The following is a 24,645-nucleotide window of genomic DNA, read 5'->3' as shown; positions in this document are numbered from 1 at the left end:
GAAAGAGGAGGACCAATCAGTTCACATATGATCAAGCTGGTCAGTATGATCTGTAAATTTCAAGGATTACCTACTGACGATCCAAACTTTCACTTAAACAAATTTAGCAGTCTGGTTGACTCTTTTAAGAAGAAAGAAAATGAGAAAAACCTTTTTAAACTTCATCTTTTTCCATATTCTCTGTCTTCACACGCTTTAACATGGTTTGATGAGCTTAACCCGAATTCAATACATTCATGGAAAGAATTAGCCACAAAGTTTTTAAACAAATTTTATCCACCTTCCCTGCAAACCTGTTTAAGAAATGACATCATCAACTTTTCTTAAAAAGAAAACAAGTCATTGTGTCTAGCATGGAATAGAGTAAAAGTGATGCTTAAAAGATGTCCGAATCATTCGTTAAGTCGGGCAAACATAATCTGCATTGATAATGCTAAAAATGAACATATATTTCATAGCATTATTCCTCAAGAAAGACAAGCTTTTAGTTGCAATTGTTCTATTTACAAGTGATATTCGTTTAAATAATAAAAGGTGAAGACAAAAGACAGATTCGACGAATTGAAGACGCAAACGACCAAAAAGCTCAAAAGTACAAAAGACAATCAAAAAGGTTCCAATTATTGATAAGAAACGTCTCGAAATTACAAGAGTACAAGATTAAAAACGCAAAGTACAAGATATTAAATTGTACGCAAGGACGTTCGATAATCCGGAACCGGGACCAGAGTCAACTCTCAACACTCGACGCAACGGACTAAAAATTACAAGTTAACTATGTATATAAATATAATATAATATATAATTAATTATATTAATTATATATATATTATATTTATAAATAAAAACCGTCGGCAGAGAAAGACTCCAAAGTGTGAGCTGTATTTTCATTCTCTGCGACTCGCGGAGTTTGAAGGCCAAAAGGGCCGCGAGTCGCGGAGACCCAATTTCAGAAACTTCCTATAAAAGCAAACGAATTCTGATCGAAAAAAAAACCAAATATATCCATCTCTCTATCTATATCGTATATATTTATATTTATATTTTAATTTTAATTTTAATTTTAATTATAATTCTAATAATAAGGGTATGTTAGCGAATGTTGTAAGGGTGTAAGTCGAAATTCTGTCCGTGTAACGCTACGCTATTTTTAATCATTGTAAGTTATGTTCAACCTTTTTATATTAATGTCTCGTAGCTAAGTTATTATTATGCTTATTTAAAACGAAGTAATCATGATGTTGGGCTAATTACTAAAATTGGGTAATTGGGCTTTGTACCATAATTGGGGTTTGGACAAAAGAATGACACTTGTGGAAATTAGACTATGGGCTATTAATGGGCTTTATATTTGTTTAACTAAATGAAAGTTTGTTAATGTTAATATAAAGATTTACAATTGGGCGTCCCTATAAATTACCATATACACTCGATCGGACACGATGGGCGGGGTATTTATATGTACGAATAATCGTTCATTTAACCGGACACGGGAATGGATTAATAGCCACTAGAATAATTAAAACAGGGGTGAAATTACATTCAAGGGTAATTGGTGTAATTGTTAACAAAGTAGTAAAACCTTGGTTTACACGCAGTCGATAACCTGGTGTATTCATTAAACAAAGTATTAAAACCTTGTTACAATTCGAATCCCCAATTAGTTGGAATATTTAACTTCGGGTATAATAATAATTTGACGAGGACACTCGCACTTTATATTTATGACTGATGGACTGTTATGGACAAAAACCAGACGGACATATTAAATAATCCAGGACAAAGGACAATTAACCCATGGGCATAAAACTAAAATCAACACGTCAAACATCATGATTACGGAAGTTTAAATAAGCATAATTCTTTTATTTCATATTTAATTTCTTTTATTTTATATTTAATTGCACTTCTAATTATCGCATTTTTATTGTTATTTTATTTAATTGCACTTTTAATTATCGTACTCTTTAATTATCGCAAGTTTATTTTATCGCACTTTTATTATTCGAAATTTCATTATCGTTATTTACTTTACGCTTTAATTTAAGTCTTGTATTTATTTTTAATATTTTACATTAGGTTTTAACTGCGACTAAAGTCTTAAAATCAATAAACCGGTCATTAAACGGTAAAAACCCCCCTTTATAATAATAATATTACTTATATATATATATATATATATATATATATATATATATATATTTGTATTTTTATAAAAGTAAACTAATATAGCGTTGAGCTTTGTTTAAAGATTTCCCTGTGGAACGAACCGGACTTACTAAAAACTACACTACTGTACGATTAGGTACACTGCCTATAAGTGTTGTAGCAAGGTTTAAGTATATCCATTCTATAAATAAATAAATATCTTGTGTAAAATTGTATCGTATTTAATAGTTTTTCCTTGTAAAAATTAATAGTATTTTATACCCCTCTGCTTTGACATCAAGTATTTTTGGCGCCGCTGCCGGGGAACTTTCTAAACGCCGGAAGCGCAACGCTAATAAAAAATTTTTTTTAGCTTACTTCTATTAAAAATTCGCTTTTGTAAAAATACGTTTTAATTATTCGAAAACATAAAAAGAAAAACAAAAATATAAGTATTTTTTTTTAGATTTTGTTAAATATTTAAGTTTTATAAGTTTCTTTATTTTTATTTTAGTTTATAAAAATATAAGTTTAATTTTAATATCTTTTATTTAAAAAAAAAAACAGAAAACAGAAAATAAAAATAAATAAATAAAGAAAAAACGCGTTGAAGATTAAATCTGTCAACTGAATTTCTGAACCCCGCGAGTCGCGGGGTTTGAAGCATTAAATACCGCAAGTCGCGGAGTTTCTCTGACACCGACAGAAACCCTAAACAGCATTTATTACGGATTATTAATTATTATTATTATTATTATTAACCTTAATTATAATTATTATTATTAATTAAGTTTATTTTTAATATAAGTTTTATTTAATTTATATTTTAGTTAAATTAATTTAATTAAATTGTAAAATTAGTAGTTTTATTAAATAAATAATATAAAAATAATATTTTTATAAAAATTGTACTTTTTACAACTTTTTGTATATTTTTATATTTTGTCCCTTTTTAATCGTTGTAGCGTAATATTTGTATTTTTAGCTCATATTTAATTTTAAACTTAGTTTTTGCTATAGTTATTTTTACTCCTAGATTTTTAGGCTTTGCCGTAGAATTCCTTAAGTGCTTTTTCTTTAGACTAAGATTTAGGTGCTTTAGAATTTTGCGACGCCTTTTTAAGTTTTAGTTTCTTTTTTTTAGTTATCTCCATTTGGGATTTAGTTTTTCCTGTAAGCTTTAATATTTTTAGACACCTTTTACTATGTATCAATTATCATTCCAATTAGTAATTTCAATTTGCGATTATAATTTTAAGTTAGTTGTAGTAATAAGGTTAGGTTAGTCAAGTATTTTTAAGTTTTTATAAGTTTCTTTTATTTTTCCGTCACCTTTTATTTTTCAACCATTTTTTCTTTTTCGACCTTTTTCGACGAATTCTTTTTCTTTCTTATTTCTCGCTATTCTAGTTTTAGGACATAGATATTTTTTCTACTTCTTATCTAAATTTCTTAAAATTACGAAAATTTATTTTAAGTGGTTAAATTAATAGACATCAAAATTTTCTGATTCGTAGTAATAGTTGGATTTGTACGTGGACCGGGTTATTGGAGCCAAACAGTCCTCAATTATATTGAGACCAAACGAATCCTGCCCCTCTGCTGCATCTTTTGGCTATTCGAAACGTGGGCAAAATCAGAAAAGTCTATTAATTGGATAACTTATTATAATTTTTCTTTCCTTTTTAAAACTAATAGGATATTCAGTGAATGCACCGAGCAAGACGTTCACCACCTTTTGTACGTTCACCACCTGTAACTAGATCAAGACATTTAGCAAATATAACCGCCGTTGATATTTCTTTAGAATCGTCATCCAGTCGACCAAGTACTTCAGTTCAAATTTCCGATAATCCATTTTTTGAACCCGACATCATAATTGAGAATCCAGGGAATATTCAGGAACGGTTCGTAGATCCTGAACCACTAAACTTTCCTCCGGAGCCACCAATCATTCAAACAGAGATTGTTGAGGAACGAACCATTAAATCAGAATCATCTAGTGATACCGATTCAACAAATTCAATTATGGAGAATCTGGAACCTTTAAGTATGGAAGACCGAATGAGAGCTAAACGCACTGGCCAAGGTCACGCAATTACTCATCCAGACATTAATGCGCCAGATTATGAAATCAAAGGACAAATTCTACACATGGTGACTAATCAATGCCAATTTAGTGGTGCGCCGAAGGAAGATCCAAATGAACATCTACGTACCTTTAATAGGATCTGCACACTATTTAAAATCCGAGAAGTGGAGGATGAACAGATATATCTCATGTTATTTCCCTGGACTTTAAAGGGAGAAGCCAAAGATTGGTTGGAATCGTTACCTGAAGGGGCGATCGATACATGGGACGTTTTAGTTGACAAATTTCTTAAACAATTCTTTCCTGCATCTAAAGCCGTAAGACTTCAAGCAGAAATTGTTACGTTCACACAGAAGCCAAATGAAACTCTATATGAGGCATGGACTAGATATGGAAAGTTGTTAAGAGGATGTCCGCAACATGGTTTAGACACCTGTCAAATAGTACAAATATTCTACCAAGGATGTGACATCACTACAAGAAAAGACATAGATATAGCAGCTGGTGGTTCTATTATGAAGAAAACCGAAACTGATGCTTACAAAATTATTGATAACACTGCTTCCCACTCACATGAGTGGCACCAAGAAAAAGATATCATTAGATCATCTAAAGCAGCTAGAGCCGATTCTAGCCATGACTTAGATTCCATTTCTGCAAAGATAGATGCTGTGGAGAGACGAATGGAAAAGATGACTAAGGATATTCACTCAATACGAATTAGTTGTGAGCGGTGTGGAGGACCACATTTGACAAAAGATTGTCTCAGTATTGAATTAACAATGGAACAAAGAGAGAATATTTCATACATAAACCAAAGGCCTGGAAATAATTATCAGAGTAATTATCAACCGCCAAGACCGATTTACAATCAAAACCAGAATTATAACCGAAATATTCCATACAACAACCAACAAGGTCCTAGCAATCAACAAGTATCCAATAATACTTATAATCAGCAAAGACCTAATTTTCAAAACAAACCACCACAACAAACCGATGATAAAAAGCCGAATTTAGAAGATATGATGACGAAGCTAGTTGAAACTCAAACGCAGTTTTTCACATCTCAAAAACAAACCAATGAACAAAATGCTCAAGCATTTAGAAATCAACAAGCTTCTATTCAAAATCTGGAACAAGAAGTAAGTAACCTAGCAAGGTTAATAGGTGAAAGAAAACCGGGAAGTCTACCTAGTGATACAAACGCTAACCCCCGGAATGAAACAGCTAACGCCATTACCACAAGAAGTGGTACAACACTTAAACCACCTGAAATACCTGTAACTTCTGATGAAACCATTCCTACTCCACAAGAACCACAACCTGATCAAGATAAGGAAAAAGAACCGGTAGTTGAAAAAGTTAATGAAGATAACACAGTTAAGGATAAACCTTATGTTAAACCATACCAACCACCACTTCCTTACCCGAGTAAAATGAAGAAAGAGAAACTTGAAGCCGAGCAATCCAAATTTTTGGATATGTTTAAATAGATAAATGTAAATCTTCCTTTCATTGATGTGATTTCAGGAATGCCAAGATATGCTAAATTCTTGAAAGATCTAATCTCAAATAGAAAGAAAATGGAAGAACTCTCGGCTGTTACTATGAATGCTAATTGTTCAGCAGTGCTGTTGAATAAGATACCAGAAAAACTATCTGATCCAGGAAGTTTCACAATTCCATGTTTTCTGGGTAGTCTTAGTTCAATAGAAGCATTGGCAGACTTAGGTGCTAGTATAAATCTAATGCCGTATTCACTGTACGCTAAACTAGACCTTGGAGAATTGAAACCAACCAGAATAAGCATACAACTAGCCGATAGATCAATAAAATATCCTAGAGGGATAATGGAGAACATGCTAGTTAAAGTTGGTACTTTAGTATTTCCAGTAGATTTTGTTGTTTTGGACATGGAAGAAGATTCTCAAGTTCCTCTCATATTAGGAAGACCATTCTTAAACACGGCTAAAGCAATGATAGACGTGTTCGGTAAGAAACTGACCCTAAGTATAGAGGATGAGAGTGTTACCTTTTCAGTTGATAGAGCAATGCAACAACCACAATCTGCAGATGATACATGTTATTATATTCAAACTATAGATGCACATGCAGAATTATTAGAAGAATTTCCAGAATTACAAGGAACAGGAGAATGTTCTTTAGGAGAAGGTAATGAACCAATTGATGAAGCTGAAATGTTAGCTACACTTATAGCTAATGGATATGAACCAACAACAGAAGAAATTCAAATGCTAAAAGAAGAAGACAGATATCGATATAAATCATCGATAGAAGAACCTCCGAAATTAGAGTTAAAGCCACTTCCAAACCATTTGGAATACGCTTATTTACATGGTGAATCTGAATTACCTGTAATAATATCGTCTTCTCTTACTGAAAATGAGAAATCACAACTCATTTCTGTGTTGAAAGCTCATAAACCAGCCATTGCATGGAAGATTCATGATATTAAAGGAATAAGTCCTTCGTATTGCACACATAAAATCCTTATGGAAGAAGGTCATAAAACGTATGTGCAACGCCAACGAAGACTAAATCCTAATATGCAAGATGTAGTTAAGAAAGAGATTATTAAACTGCTAGATGCAGGTTTGATATATCCAATTTCTGATAGTCCATGGGTAAGCCCAGTTCAATGCGTGCCTAAGAAGGGTGGCATGACTGTCATTACAAATGAGAAAAATGAGCTTATTCCTACTAGGACTGTAACAGGATGGCGTGTATGTATTGATTATAGAAAATTAAATGACGCCACCAGAAAAGATCACTTTCCCTTACCTTTCATAGATCAAATGTTGGAAAGATTAGCCGGAAATAGTTACTATTGTTTTCTAGATGGATTTTCCGGATATTTTCAAATTCCAATAGCACCCGAAGACCAAGAGAAAACCACATTCACGTGCCCTTATGGTACTTTTGCTTACAAACGCATGCCATTTGGACTTTGTAACGCCCTGCAACCTTTCAAAGGTGTATGATGGCGATTTTTCACGACATGATAGAAGAATGCATGGAAGTATTCATGGATGACTTTTCAGTCTTCGGTGATACATTTAAATCATGTCTAGTTAATCTGGAACGAATGCTAATTAGATGCGAACAATCAAATCTAGTACTTAATTGGGAGAAATGCCATTTCATGGTTAAAGAAGGCATCGTTCTTGGACATAAAATTTCAAAAGAAGGAATTGAAGTGGATAGAGCTAAAGTAGATGTAATTGCTAAACTTTCACATCCCACAAATGTTAGAGGAGTTAGGAGTTTTCTAGGGCATGCCGGTTTTTACCGACGTTTCATAAAAGATTTTTCTAAAATTGCCACTCCTATGAATAAACTCCTAGAAAAGGATGCGCCATTCATCTTTTCAGATGAGTGTATCAAATCTTTTAATATTCTTAAAGAGAAACTCACTAATGCACCAATCATGATAACACCAAATTGGAATCTACCATTTGAACTAATGTGCGATGCAAGTGATTTTGCAATGGGAGCCGTTTTAGGACAAAGGATTGAAAAACGATTTCAACCTATATATTATGCTAGTAAGACATTACAAGGAGCACAAACAAACTATACAACTACTGAAAAAGAACTCCTTGCTATTGTCTTTGCTTCTGACAAATTTCGATCATATCTCGTTCTAGCAAAAACGGTGGTCTATACCGACCATTCTGCTCTTAGATACCTATTTTCAAAACAAGATGCTAAACCAAGATTAATCCGTTGGATCTTACTCTTACAAGAGTTTGATATTGAAATCCGAGATAAAAGAGGAGCAGAAAATCTCGCCGCTGATCATCTTTCTCGTCTTGAAAATCCCGAATTAGAAGTTCTAAATGAATCGGCCATACAAGACAACTTTCCTGATGAATATCTATTGAAGATAGATTATAAAGAAATCCCATGGTTTGCAGACTATGCAAATTACTTAGTTTGTGGATTCCTTGAAAAAGGATTATCGTACCAAAGACGAAAGAAATTCTTCAGTGATATAAAACACTATTTCTGGGAAGATCCACATCTGTTTAAAAGTTGTCCCGATGGAATAATACGCCGATGTGTATTTGGAGATGAAGCTAGTAAAATATTAAACCATTGTCACACAGGACCAACATGAGGGCATTATGGGCCTCAACTAACAGCAAGAAAAGTTTATGAAGCTGGATTCTATTGGCCTACAATTTACAAAGACGCACACCTTCTTTGCAAATCCTGTGATGCATGTCAAAGGGCCGGAAAAATAAGTCAACGTGATGAAATGCCACAAAATGTCATCCAAGTATGTGAAGTATTTGACATTTGGGGTATTGACTTTATGGGTCCATTTCCAAAATCTCATAATAATCTATATATACTCGTAGCCATTGATTATGTATCTAAATGGGCGGAAGCACAAGCTCTCCCAACTAACGATGCACGAGTTGTAGTCAACTTTTTAAAACGTCTTTTTGCAAGGTTTGGAACACCGAAAGCTTTAATAAGTGATCGGGGTACTCATTTCTGTAATAATCAACTTGAGAAAGTTCTTAAAAGATATGGAGTAACTCATAAAATCTCCACCGCATATCATCCACAAACAAGTGGACAAGTTGAAAATACCAACCGAGCTTTAAAACGTATTCTAGAGAAAACCGTAGGATCAAATCCGAAGGAATGGTCCATTAAATTGGAGGATGCACTCTGGGCTTTTAGAACAGCCTACAAAACTCCAATTGGAACCACACCTTTTAGACTTGTTTATGGAAAAGCATGTCATCTTCCAGTAGAAATTGAACACAAAGCATTTTGGGCTTTGAAAACATGTAATCTTGATTTACATGAAGCCGGACGTCTACGATTAAGTCAACTAAACGAATTAGAAGAATTAAGACATGAAGCATACGATAATTCGTTAATCTATAAAGAAAGAACGAAGAAATGGCATGATAAAAAAATCAGAAGTTCAAAAGAATTTAAAGAAGGAGACAGAGTTCTTCTTTTCAATTCACGATTCAAGCTATTTCCTGGAAAATTGAAATCAAGATGGTCTGGACCATTCATAGTCAAAAGATTTTTCCCATACGGAACGATAGAATTAATAAATTCACATGGGATTGAATTTAAAGTTAATGGTCACAGAGTTAAACATTACATACATGGTCCGATGGAAGTCGACAACGAAGTTAATCACAATTTCGACACCACAGCTAACTAAGTGTGGGGAGAATCAAGTCTTTAAAGGATAATATGTATTTCTGTTAGAGTTAGATTGTCTGTTTTCGTGTAGTTCTCAAAAATGGAACCCGAATGGTCTTTCCCTAGCAGACCCTAAAGAACTAGTCTTCTCCCCCCATTCTGAATTTTTATTTTTTTTTAGGTTTTTACAAAATGAAGACTGCCTGTGAACTAAACCATGGTCTAATGCTACACGCTTTGATCACTAAAAGAAATAATGACATACTACCGAGTGAATTAGTATCAGTAATCAGAGAAAGAATGGACGGAGTTAGAAAAGAATCTGGATGCGAAGATAATAAGTTACAATTTGGTAAAGGAAAATCAAAATTCGCAGCGAAAAGAAGAGCACGACACCTAGAACGATGTCACAAATGCGGAAAATGGTCACATGGAGGTAAATGTTCAAATAATCAAACCTATTCAAATACCGAATTTGTTACTTTATGCAGAGACGGACCGTTCATATGTTTAGAAGAAAAGACACTGAATGCTCGAGGTTACGCCTATGTAGCCATGGAAAACCTATTAAACCGACTATCTTATGAATGGGATAGATCATATAACTAAGAAATCTATTTCACAGGTATGTCTGTACAGTTTTTATTTTTATTTTTATTTTTAACCTTTTGATAATAAACGCTAATTTGTTCGCTAAAAAGTATTAAATTGGTATTAAATAAAATTAGGTTTGGCGACCGAAATTATTGATATCATTCAAAAATTTATTACATCACTGCGAAATTTAACGTTTATTCTTAAGGTATAAATATCTTTAATCAATCAACCCTAAATATTTCAAAAATTCGTCATGAGTTAAATTAGGTCTTGGAACCGAAATAACTTTACCGAAAAGAGGGGCGCATATTTTTGATAATATTTGATTGATTAAAGTGGGATAAAAAGACAAAAAGATTTTTAAATTTATTTTTACCATGTTTTTAAAATTAATATTTAAATCTTAAATTAATATTGTAAACTTTGTAAAAACAATATATTTAAAATTGTAAATATTTGAAAAATTAATATAAGTTTGGTATGAATTTATAATATGAATTTTTAAATTAAGTTTGGTGTGAATTTTTAAAATATAAATTTTTAATTTTATGCATTTCAAATTTTAAGTTTGGTGTGAATTTTTAATAATAATTTTGAATTTTATATTTAAGTTGTGTGAATTTAAAAACAAAAATTTACTTTATCTCATTAAGTTAAGAATATGATTTTTAAAATTCGTCGTAAGTTAAAGACTAGGTCTTTGAACCGAAATTGCTTTACCCGAGGGAGGGACGAGAATTTTTATTATCATTATTTTTAACCTTATTGAATTAGAGTATGCCAAAAACATTGAAAAAACCCAAAAATCTTAGCTTTTAAAACAATCGCTACAAAAAGACAAATTTTAAAATTTTGTCGAGGGACGGACTAGGACATCGATCCGAAACGACCTCGTCCTAAATAACAAGGGAAACAAAATTTTAAAATTAAGTACTTAATTGTTTCAAAAGTTAATGATTATATAAAAAAAAAAAAAAAAAAAAAAAGCTCCGCGACTCGCGGAGTTTGGAGGGTAAATCCCCGCGACTCGCGGGAAGACCGGATTACAGAAAAAAAATAAAGAGCTGCAAACTGATCAGTTTCGCTCCCCCACCCAAACAAACTTCGAAAAACACTCCGAAAAACCACCCAAAAAAATCCCAATTTTTAACCGTTAATCACCAAATTTTTTGCTAAAATCATGTTGAGAAGGATGCTATCTAAGAATTACTCAAGAAAAACGGTAAATTTCTACACCTAAACACCATTTAATTCGAAATTTGATGTTCTTGAGCTATTTTTTCCCCAATTTGATTTTGATGCTTTTTAGTGTAATTAGGCTTAAATTGTTTATGTATTATGCTTGTATAACCTAGATTGATGCTGTTTAACATGATTAGAAGCCTTAAACTTCAAATTTTGAATAATCTAGGGTTTGTGTTCTTGAGCAAATTTGGGGCTTTTTGATATAAACAGGTTATGGCCGATTTTTGTCATGAATTGTTGCTAAATTGAGTAGTGTAACATGTCTAGGTAGTTAAATGATCCAAACTTTGAGCCTAAACATGATTTTGAGAATTAAAGTGGACTTTTTCAAGTCTAAAATTCATGAACTTGATTTTTGAAAGATAATGCCATTTGAGACTTGTTTAATTGCTAGTAATGATTATTTTGACATGTTATTTGAGTTGAATGCTTATGAACTTGGCGAACATTTTCGTATATGCTTATTTGAAAAAGTGTAGATTTGATAAAAATGTGAAAATGAGCTTAAGTTTGATATAAATTGATAATGTCATTATAATTATTTTGATTGATGATTTTGCTGACACTAATGCATATTTGGATGCACAAAAATTGTGTTTGATGTGTTTTGCAGAATGAAAGGGGTGAATCTTCATCCCAAGCCCGCAATGCTCCTGCTGAGAATTTGGAACAACAGGAGGTGGATAACTACTACAAGCAGGAGATACCTCATCCAGTCATGACCTTTTCCGATATGCACTTGGAAGAGTTGCACCCGAACCTGAGATTTGACAGACTTTGGATAGATTATCCAAAATATCAAAGGGGTTTGCATACTCTTTATTCTAAGGTTGTTGAGGTACCGAGGGTCATAGAATGGGGACCCTTAGAAGCTGTAGAATTGGCCGGGCCAATTAGGGAATTACTTGTACAGAGGTATGGTAATTCTTCTTTTAATGACTGGGTATGTTTATTCACCATACGTAGACCTGTATATAAAGTATGGTGTGAAGAATTGTTATGTAGTATAGAGTTGAATGATCGGGTAGCAAGTTTAACCGATCGTTCTTTTATTAGATTTTTGTTAGGCGGTTCGATGCGCCACATGTCTTTACTGGACATGGCTCAGGCTTTACGTATATATACGCCTGAGGAGTTAGCGTCTGCCGATTGTAGAGGATTGATACTAAACGGTAGAAAGATAGATGAAAATTTTGATACACACGGTGTGTGGAGTCAAATGACAAGCCATCACCGTTTCAAAGGGGGAAATTACTCTTATTTGGATATAGATAGAGCCGAATTAAGAGTAATACATAGGTTTTTAGCTAATTCGATTACACAAAGGGGTAAAAACAAAGAAAAGGTAAATGAACAAGATTTGGAATACCATATGTGTATTCGAGACCCACAAAGCGCTGTAAGTATACCATATTGTGTGGGTTATTATTTATCAGCTATGGTTCGGGGGATGCGACCACATAGCATAATATGAGGTGGTATTTTTATTACTTTGATTGGTGAATATCTCGGTGTGGATATAAGTCGGGGGGGATTATTACTAGAAGAGCCGGAACCCCGCGATACTATAGGTTTAAATGTATACCATGGTGCGAAAGTTTTGAAGAGGCTAAATAACGCCGCAGTACGATACCATGGTAGACATCCACAGGTGGAGAGAAACCAGCAGCAAGGTAATGTAGGAGGGGGGAATGAGATGCAAGAAATGCATAGGTTTATAGCTTCTCAGGAATACGAAAATGCTAGACAGAGAGCATTTGAAGATTGGCAAGTTCATCAGAACCAAATCATAGCTCATTGCCAACATATAGGTAGAAACTATATTCCTACACCGAAACCCATCTTCCCTCCTTGGTCTATAGAGATGCAGCCACCATATCCTACGTATGACCCTGCCGAAGCATTCTATAGCACTTATGGTTATGCCTGGAACCCCTATTGGTACCAATATCATCCTTAGTTTACTTATTTTTATTTTTATTTTGTAATTTGTAATTATTGATACGTTTAATACTTTTGTTAATATTGTAATCATTTTTATAATTATCTAACTTTTATTCTTAGATTTTAATAATTTTTGAATGTGGGGTAATATACCAAACTTCAAAAATATGTATATATGTTTGCAGTTTATCTTATGTACACAACAGGGTAAAACAACGCATTTTCAAAGACTGGCATTAAGTTCAGCAAAAGCAACTAATTTTGACGACAAGATGCAAAATATATGTGAAATAACAACAAGACGGAATGAACAAATGATGTGCACCATTTATCATTCAGCAAACAAACGCCAATATATTTAAAAACTTTGGTAAAATTTAATCATTTTCATACAAATCACCCTCAATAATTTAAATTGTTACTGATTTCTTGCAAATGAGGGCATTGCAAGATCTTAAGTGTGGGAAGGGGTTAAATTCTTTCGGATTTTAAAATTTTTTTTACTTTATACACTTGGTAACCATTAAAAAATACTAGTAACGTAGTAGTTGTATTAGAATCTAGTGCTCTCTGATAATAAAGAACAGCCCTAGTCTTATATACTGACTACCCAATTCTAGTAAAATTTTTCAAAATTTTCAATTAAATGAACTCAAAATCATGTTTATACATATTTATGAACGATAAAACTAGGTGTTAACACCGAAATTATTATTACCTCGGAAAGGACATAAATTGAGAAACAAACTAAAATGTTAAAATTCATTTAAAATGGAATAGAGGACGATAAAAAGGAAAATAAAAGCCAAGTGTGGGAAAATTTACCAAGTTATCTTAAACATATGTCACATATATCTGTAACAAATAACTGAAAATACTTTTGCTTTGGACTAAACTAAACTGTTTTACCCAATGAAAGAAAAGAAAAGATGGATCTACACGATGAATCAATTCCATCATTAAAAGGAAGTAAAGTCTTCCGAAAAAAGACACGCGCTTCTTGATTTAGGTCATGAAGTTGTCATCCAGACCAGCTGTAGGTTGACGAAAAATCTAGAAAAGTCATCACTAAAATCAGCAGGAAATCCACGGACCTCAGCATTAAACAGGGTCGCCAAGTGGTCAGATTTATCCTAACCATGAGAAGGATTTATCTTGTAAAATGGGGGGGCACCATGCAATTTAGCTGGATAAGACTAATGAATCAGATCCCCAGAAAGGATAATCTCCTTAAAGATTAAAAATCAGCTTTTAAGACTGATATTACTCAATCCTAGAGATTGACCTTAAAGATTGAGAATTACAAACTCATGGAATTCAATGATATCTAAACTCGAGCTTGAACGAGAAAATATTTTGATCAAAATTACAAACCAATTTGTTTTCTGAAAACCCTATTTTCAATGCGTTCATTACCATTGAACGTAAAATCCTAGGAATTCACCTGGAATTCATTAGGTCACCTGAACTAAATCAGATGTCAACCGTAAGAACGGTGGTTGCATAGCATGGTCGAAGACAGGACCTTGTGCCAGACCGAAAAATTATAAGGGTGAGCTTTACTATTGCTCCTACCAAGGATAGTAATTGCGTCCGACACGTTATAGACCATAATCAAAAGCATGTCACGGGACATTGCCTTAACAGTTGCTTGTTCAACGCTTTCCTTTACAACCGGACGGTAGTTTGCCGAAAGGTAATATACGGAACAAGTAAACTGGACGTGTTGCTTTCCTAATACAAGGTTAGCAAGTGGGTAACACAAAACCATAAGTGTTGAGCTAAAATTTTCAAATCTGAAACCCACCAAACCCACAAAATTATTTTGCAAACACCGGTAAAGGGTTATCCCGGAAAACTTATCTAGGGTAAAAACTAGATTTAATTTTCAAAAGATCAAATGTTTTCATAAAGATCCAATTTCCTTAATGGATCTAAATTTTTATAGTCATGTGGGACTGTAAACCATATCGTTACTACCATTGTTTATACCGCCGTATAGAAATCACTGATGTACAAAGTGTGAAGAATAAAGAAGTGATTCTAGTATTTCAAGACGATATTGCTTGAGGACAAGCAACGCTCAAGTGTGGGAATATTTGATAATGCTAAAAACGAACATATATTTCATAGCATTATTCCTCAAGAAAGACAAGCTTTTAGTTGCAGTTGTTCTATTTACAAGTGATATTCGTTTAAATAATAAAAGGTGAAGACAAAAGACAGATTCGACGAATTGAAGACGCAAACGACCAAAAAGCTCAAAAGTACAAAAGACAATCAAAAAGGTTCCAATTATTGATAAGAAACGTCTCGAAATTACAAGAGTACAAGATTAAAAACGCAAAGTACAAGATATTAAATTGTACGCAAGGACGTTCGAAAATCCGGAACCGGGACCAGAGTCAACTCTCAACACTCGACGCAACGGACTAAAAATTACAAGTTAACTATGTATATAAATATAATATAATATATAATTAATTATATTAATTATATATATATTATATTTATAAATAAAAACCGTCGGCAGAGAAAGACTCCAAAGTGTGAGCTGTATTTTCATTCTCCGCGACTCGCGGAGTTTGAAGGCCAAAAGGGCCGCGAGTCGCGGAGACCCAATTTCAGAAACTTCCTATAAAAGCAAACGAATTCTGATCGAAAAAAAAACCAAATATATCCATCTCTCTATCTATATCGTATATATTTATATTTATATTTTAATTTTAATTTTAATTTTAATTATAATTCTAATAATAAGGGTATGTTAGCGAATGTTGTAAGGGTGTAAGTCGAAATTCTGTCCGTGTAACGCTACGCTATTTTTAATCATTGTAAGTTATGTTCAACCTTTTTATATTAATGTCTCGTAGCTAAGTTATTATTATGCTTATTTAAAACGAAGTAATCATGATGTTGGGCTAATTACTAAAATTGGGTAATTGGGCTTTGTACCATAATTGGGGTTTGGACAAAAGAACGACACTTGTGGAAATTAGACTATGGGCTATTAATGGGCTTTATATTTGTTTAACTAAATGAAAGTTTGTTAATGTTAATATAAAGATTTACAATTGGGCGTCCCTATAAATTACCATATACACTCGATCGGACACGATGGGCGGGGTATTTATATGTACGAATAATCGTTCATTTAACCGGACACGGGAATGGATTAATACCCACTAGAATAATTAAAACAGGGGTGAAATTACATTCAAGGGTAATTGGTGTAATTGTTAACAAAGTAGTAAAACCTTGGTTTACACGCAGTCGATAACCTGGTGTATTCATTAAACAAAGTATTAAAACCTTGTTACAATTCGAATCCCCAATTAGTTGGAATATTTAACTTCGGGTATAATAATAATTTGACGAGGACACTCGCACTTTATATTTATGACTGATGGACTGTTATGGACAAAAACCAGACGGACATATTAAATAATCCAGGACAAAGGACAATTAACCCATGGGCATAAAACTAAAATCAACACGTCAAACATCATGATTACGGAAGTTTAAATAAGCATAATTCTTTTATTTCATATTTAATTTCTTTTATTTTATATTTAATTGCACTTCTAATTATCGCATTTTTATTGTTATTTTATTTAATTGCACTTTTAATTATCGTACTCTTTAATTACGCAAGTTTATTTTATCGCACTTTTATTATTCGAAATTTCATTATCGTTATTTACTTTACGCTTTAATTTAAGTCTTGTATTTATTTTTAATATTTTACATTAGGTTTTAACTGCGACTAAAGTCTTAAAATCGACAAACCGGTCATTAAACGGTAAAAACCCCCCTTTATAATAATAATATTACTTATATATATATATTTGTATTTTTATAAAAGTAAACTAATATAGCGTTGAGCTTTGTTTAAAGATTTCCCTGTGGAACGAACCGGACTTACTAAAAACTACACTACTGTACGATTAGGTACACTGCCTATAAGTGTTGTAGCAAGGTTTAAGTATATCCATTCTATAAATAAATAAATATCTTGTGTAAAATTGTATCGTATTTAATAGTTTTTCCTTGTAAAAATTAATAGTATTTTATACCCCTCTGCTTTGACATCATGCATGTTCTACAATGGTTTGACCAAGGATGATAAGTATCTCCTAGACATGGCCTCGCAAGGCAATTTCATGTCACGAACAGCAGACGAAACATGGGATCTTTTGGACACAATAGCTGTACAGCAGGAAGATTGGAACAATGAAGCTACTGAGAAGGATGACATCTTCGCTCATACGGTACAAATGCTGGAAACCAGGTTAGAAGATCTCACCCTCACTCTTCAAAGTTTATCAATTCCTAAAAGTACCGATGCTACTAGAACCAATCTAAGGTATCCTTATCCTAGATGGGCATACAAACAGCAGAATAGCTCGGACTTTAATATACTCCTCCCACTCCACCAACCTACTACCCTCTCTAAGGAAACTTTAGTTGAATTTATGAAAAAGCAATACACGATAAATCTTCAAGTCATAGAATGCCAAAACAAGTTTGACACCTTGATAAAAACCTTTGAAGAATTAATAATCAATTTTCAGCTTACGCTTAAACGTTTAACTACTAAAGTTGAATTAGAGTGTAGTGAGTTTGATGCCCTAGTAGTAACTAGAGGTGGGAAGGAAACAACTGTTAACATACCCATACAAGATTTTTCTGACAAGGAACCTCTGCCAATTGACCCAGTTGTCAATCCACCGGAACCTATCTCTCCTAAGGCCCCGGAAATCATTCCGCGCGCCCGCATACCTTTTCCAGGTAGGCTTAGGAAGGAAAAACAAGAAGCGAAATTCGCTAAGTATTGGGATATTATTAAGAATTTACATTTGAATGTACGACTAATAGATGCTTTAGTTGAAATGCCAAACTACGCTAAATTTTTCAAAGAACTGCTTTCAAACAAAGAGAGATTAAGAGAGATAGTTAGCTTGCCCTTAAGTGAAGAATGCTTATTAGTATTACAACATGGTATTCCCCCTAAGTTAGGAGATACAGGAAGATTTACGGTACCGTACTACCTGCAAGATGTCCAAATTAGCAATGCGTTAGCAGACTTAGGAGCCAGTGTAAACCTAATGCCCTATTCAGCCATTGATCCTGGTCAACATAAATCTCCCCTCTCTGAAAGTAACTTTCTCGGTAAAACTATCAAAATAGCACCGCTAGGTCAAGGCATTCCCCTACCTCTATTAAGGAGAAGACCGAATGAAAAAATAGATTTCATTCCGATATTTCAGGAACCCCAGTCAAAAGAGGACTGTGTGGAGATTCCTGAACCAATCTTCGAAACTAAAGAAGACGTTTCTGAAGAAGAAGCATTAAGAAAGACAATATCCAGAACCAAAGAACAGATAGCATCAGTGACCGCTATTAAGGATGAAGAATCAAAATTACAGGAGATGTATGACTCGTTAGACAGAGCAGAAATAGATAGAATAAAGCCATCTATCGAGGAACCTCCAGAATTAGAATTGAAAAAGTTACCCGAACATCTGGAGTATGCATTCTTAGAAGGAGAATCGCAACTCCCTGTAATCATTTCGAAAGACCTCACACCACATGAGAAGGCAAAACTAATTCACGTTCTGAAATCACATAAGAAAGCAATTGCTTGGAAGATTTCCGACATAAAGGGAATCAGTCCCAACTATTGCACCCACATGATCTTCATGGAAGATGATTTCAGACCATCAGTTTAGAGGAAAAGAAGGGTCAATCCTATGATTCAAGAAGTCGTCAAGAAAGAAGTAAGCAAATTTCTGGACGCCGATCTGATCTATCCTATTTTCAATTCGCCATGGGTCAGTCCTGTTCAACTCGTACCTAAGAAAGGAGGAATGACCGTAATCCAAAATGAGAATAATGAACTTGTTCTAACACGGGAGGTCACCGGTTGGAGGGTTTGCATAGATTATCGTAAGCTTAATGATGTAACCTGAAAGGATCATTTTCCATTACCTTTCATCGATCAAATGTTAGAACGTCTATCAGGAAATAAGTTCTATTGTTTCCTTGACGGTTTTTCCGGCTACTTTCAAATTCCTCTCGATCCAAAGGACCAAGAAAAGACAACCTTCACCTATCCTTATGGAACATTTGCTTATCGACGCATGCCCTTTGGGTTATGCAATGCACCAGCTACATTTCAGCGATGCATGGTGGCAATATTCCACGACATGATTGAATGTTGTATGGAAGTCTTTATGGATGACTTCTCAGTCTTTGGTAGTACCTTTGATTCATGCCTTTTTAACCTTGACAAGATGCTTACCCGGTGTGAAGATTAGAATTTAGTTCTAAATTGGGAAAAATGTCACTTCATGGTAAAAAAAGGTATAGTTTTAGGACGTAAGATTTCAAAGTCAGGAATAGAAGTCGACAAGGCTAAAATTGAGACCATAGCTAAACTTTCAGAACCTACCACAGTAAAAGCAGTAAGGAGTTTCCTTGGACACGCCGGTTTCTATCGACGCTTCATCAAAGATTTTTCAAAGGTCACTCGACCTATTACTCATCTACTCGGAAAGGAAGTTCCGTTCATCTTTAATGAAGAATGTGTGCAAGCATTCAACTATCTGAAGGAACAACTCACACATGCGCCCATCATGATTGCTCCTGATTGGAGTCTACCATTTGAAATCATGTGTGATGCGAGCGACTTCGCAGTTGGAGCTTTACTAGGACAACGGAAAGATAAACACTTTCATCCAATCTATTACGCCAGCAAAACCTTGACCGGAGCTCAAGAGAATTATACCACCACGGAAAAGGAGCTGCTAGTTGTAGTTTTCACCTTCGACAAATTCCGTTCCTATCTCATCCTGTTGAAAACTACGGTTTACACAGATCACTCAGCCCTTAAATATCTATTCACTTAGCAAGATGCTAAACCAAGACTCCTACGATGGATCTTACTCCTACAAGAATTCGATATTGAGATCAAAGATAAGAAAGGAGCAGAGAACGTCGCAGCAGACCATCTTAGTCGTTTGGAGAACCCAGCGATGGAACAACTTGCTGAACAAGATATCAGAGACAAATTTCCGGAAGAACAACTTATGAGCTTAGGAGAAGCTAACATAGGATCACAATTTGCTGATACCCCTTGGTATGCTGACATAGCCAACTACCTAGTTGCTGGAGTAGTACAGAAAGGAATGAGCACATCCCGAAGAAGGAAGTTCTTCAGGGACGCTAAGTACTACTACTGGGAAGATCCGTACCTGTTTAGAATTTGCCCTGATCAGATAATCAGAAGGTGCGTAGATGAGAAATAAGCAGCAGGGATCCTTCACCAATGTCACCACGGACCAACTGGAGGTCATCATGGAGCAAACTTAACCGCAAGAAAAGTCTACGGATCAGGATTTTATTGGCCGTCTATATTCCGAGATGCGCAAGAGCTTGTAAACTGTTGCGACGCATGCCAAAGGCAAGGTATTATCTCTATGAAGAATGAGATGCCTCGGACTAATATCCAAGCTTGCGAGATCTTCGATATATGGGGATTAGACTTTATGGGGCCATTCCCTAAGTCTAACGGGAAAGAATATGTCCTCGTAGCAGTAGATTACGTCTCCAGATGGGTCGAAGCCCAAGCATTTCCAACCAATGATGCCAAGGTCATCACCAATTTCCTGAAGAGACTCTTCTGCTGATTCGGAGGTCCCCGCGCTATAATAAGTGATAGAGGAACACACTTCTGTAACACCCAGTTTATGAAAGTGATGTAACAATACGGAGTTACCCACAAAATTTCCACTGTCTATCATCCGCAGACTAACGGACAAGCAGAGGTCACTAACAGAGTACTCAAGAGAATTCTAGAATGTACCGTCGGCCATCATGGGAAGAAATGGGCCGAGAAACTAGATGATGCTCTGTGGGCATTCCGGACTGCTTACAAGAATCCTCTAGAAACTACACCCTACCGAATGATCTACGGAAAAGCTTGTCATCTTCCGCTGAAGCTAGATTATAAAGCTCTCTGGGCACTGAAAACGTGTAACCTCGATCCTTCAGTAACCGCTAGGCATCGAAAGGTACAAATGAATCAACTCGCCGAATTAAGAGACCAAGCTTACGAGACGTCATATATCTAAACAAAGCTTACACATGATGCAAAACTGATACCTACAAAGTTCGCTCCTAGAGATAAAGTTCTACTCTTTAATTCCTGATTCAAGAAGTTCACTGGAAAATTCAGATCATGATGGAGTGGGCCATACAAAGTTTTACATGCTTTTCCACACGGAGCCATGGAATTAGAAGGACCCACTGGTAACTTCAAAGTCAACGGTCACCGGTTGAAAGCTTATCTAGAAGACCACGATAAGGAGGAGCACCTTTTCTCCTTCAATCCATTCTGATGATCTGGCAGGAAAAGTCGAGCTCTAACGACTTGATAAAAAAAAAGCGCTCTTGGGAGGCACCCCTTGCTTATCCTTTTTATTTTATTAATTTTTATTTTCAAATTATTTTCAGACTACAAATATATTATCTCTGTGCACTAACCCTAAGCGCCATACTTGCGCTTAGTACTTACAAGTTTGTTGAATGTAGTCAGACAAAATGCCAAGCTCGGGAGCTTCTTATTGTATTGCAGTTCGCAGGAGGAGGACTCCCCGAGTTTACCTATCAGAGAGAAGTACTGATCAGTTTAGGCCATCCACAGGACAGTTAGGTCTAAGACGTATGATCCTTAAGAGTGTTGAGGAGGACATTAGTACGAAACCACCAGCCCCTCCAGTGCGACGCTCCCGACATTTAGCTTCGAGACCAGCTGAGTTTCCAGAGTTACCAGAGACACGTGAGCCGCAGACTGTGATTCATTATGGAGCCACCTTGAACGATCCAGATGTTACTTGGACAGTACTTAGAGACCAGCAGAGACTTTACCAAGCTTTCAGAGCATACCTTCATCGTGAAGGAATTCCCAAGAGTACTCTGGGCCCTTCATCGTTCAGGCTAGCACACCGTGTCCCTCGGACATGATAAGCTACCCCCAAGCACTCCACTCCAGTCTCAGTCCATTCAGTCGCCTCATCCACCGTTTCGACTCACGCTGCTCCTATCACGCCGCCTGTACTAGCTATTTCGCCTACCCCAGTCATGGGGACGGTCCCTGTTCGTGAGCTACCTGAGGACTGCCACTTAGTGACAGTGCCTATCTTAGTAGAGCCACCCATGGCCCAGGTTTTTGAGATTACCGGGAACATCCCCGATGAGGAGCCATTTCTGAGCCTATCACACCTAGAGTTGCCATCGAACCTTTGTCTAGACACACTTCTGTGTCCTGAATTGGAAGTAGGACAGCCGCTAGAGTATTTGCCGACCCTTGAGGATGACGATGATCTCTTTGGACTTAATGGATACTTTACAAACACCGCTCAGCACATTGGCCAGGATAGTATTCCGTAGACTACTTTACTTTATTTTTAGTTTTATCTTTTCGAAGCATTGTATAAAAAGTTATATATCTATTGGAAATGCTGCCTTTCTCTTTTTGTTCTACATGCAGAATTTTATCAAAGAGACTAGTCCTTTCCAGTGCCAGGAGACCTTGACCGTAGGAAAGCACAGCACTAGGAGAGTAACCTAACCGTAGGGAAGTAATATTTCCTCAAATCTCTTTCAATTATCACGAACTAAAATCTCTAAGTGTGGGGTCATCCCCGCACCAAACTCAAAGATTCTAGAGGCATTGTCCTTAATTTATTAAATATTAAAATATTCTATTTCAGAGATCATTAGGGACAATGTTCTTCTAAATGTGGGGTATTGGCTAAAGATTTAAGGACGAGTAATCGTAAAAACGCCAAAGTTTTGAAAAAATTCTTTTGTCTAAAAAGTGACTAGCAAGGAATATTTAGGTAATTTTGAAAAATTCTTACCTCGTTTTACCCAAAAGATTCTATAAAATTGCTAGAAATCAGTTTTCGAAACATTTACTAGAACGGAACGATTAAGCTAAAACTCTTGATTTACGTCAAAAAGATTTCTTCTGATAAGTATGTTAAAGGCTACGCATGACCAAGCATGACCCCGACTCCAAAAGAGTGAGGATTTTTGGACCCAAAGTATCTGTATGACCCATCAAATCTACAGTACTTTGTCAAATCAATTGATGAGCGTGCCGGTGTACGGTTCAAGTTAGAACTTGGTTTTAACATACGTTTCAAAGCCAATGGTTAGTAAGCGCCATACATGGTGTAGATGCGATACTCCTTCCGAAATCATTCTGAATAGATAAGACAAAAAGCCATCCGTTTCCGTTTTCACTCCACGAAATTTAAACCCGACCAACTCATACCAAGAGTTGATGAATCAGAATTATTCACCCCAAATTCACTCCCAAATTCACTCCCAAAATACACTACCCATTCACCTTCATTTCCTTTCCGCTTATCAAAAGATTCAGAGATTGATGAAGAGATAGATCGATCAAATTCGCTTCAAAAGCACTTGTTAAAAGATTCCAAACCTCCGACTGTTTTTGATAGGTAAAAGACCTATTTTTAGTGAATTATCACTTTCTCTCTGGGTACCAAGACAAATAACAAAAGTTATGAAGAAAGGATATGCCGGAAAAAAAATATTAGAGCAAAGTCTCAAATAAAGGCAAGAAAAACCCGAGAAGTTGCCCAAAGAAGAATTACCAGAGGAGCCAAAGAAAATTCTAGAAAAAGTCTTAGCAAAATTCGCATCTTCCGAAGAAAACTCTTACGAAATTTAAGCCGTTCTCTATCCAAAAAGGATGCTCTGAAGAAACGAAATCTATCAATTCTCTCTGAAAATCAAAAAGATCTAGACACCTTTTCACTCTTTCCATAAATGCCTCAACCAACCCTATAACCCGTCTTCCTCTTGAAAGAATGCCTAGGAATAAGATCAGTGTCGTCCTTACTTAACCGGTGGAGATATCGATGCTTTACCAAGCCTATGATGAGAACTGTTGCAAGACTGGCTTCTGAGTGACAATACAACTAGATTAGGACACCCTAAACACTTGAGTGATATGAGTGATCCGCTAGTGAGAAGCCTGGTCATGTATACTCTACATCTGAGAGTTGGGAAGTACGCCTTTTTCACTATGGACGCGATTGAAATCTAGCGACCAAAACCATCGAAGTTCGAAACTTTTTCTAATACTTTCGAAATATGTGACGACTTCTGATGAAGGCATAATAAAAGATCCAAGGGTAGGTGAGGAAGAATCTATTAGAAAGATCCTTATATTCCCGCTTTTTGCTTGAGGACAAGCAAAGCTAAGTGTGGGGTATTTGATATCGGCCAAAAAGTCACGTTTTTACCCCCGATATTGGGCCTTAAAACCCATAAAGATTCAAACTTTATCGCAGAAATAATCACTTTGTCGGTTGATT

Source organism: Rutidosis leptorrhynchoides, chromosome 4, assembly GCF_046630445.1.
Source record: "Rutidosis leptorrhynchoides isolate AG116_Rl617_1_P2 chromosome 4, CSIRO_AGI_Rlap_v1, whole genome shotgun sequence".
NCBI classification, from domain to species: Eukaryota; Viridiplantae; Streptophyta; class Magnoliopsida; order Asterales; family Asteraceae; genus Rutidosis; species Rutidosis leptorrhynchoides.
Note: the sequence above shows the minus strand (reverse complement) of the source record.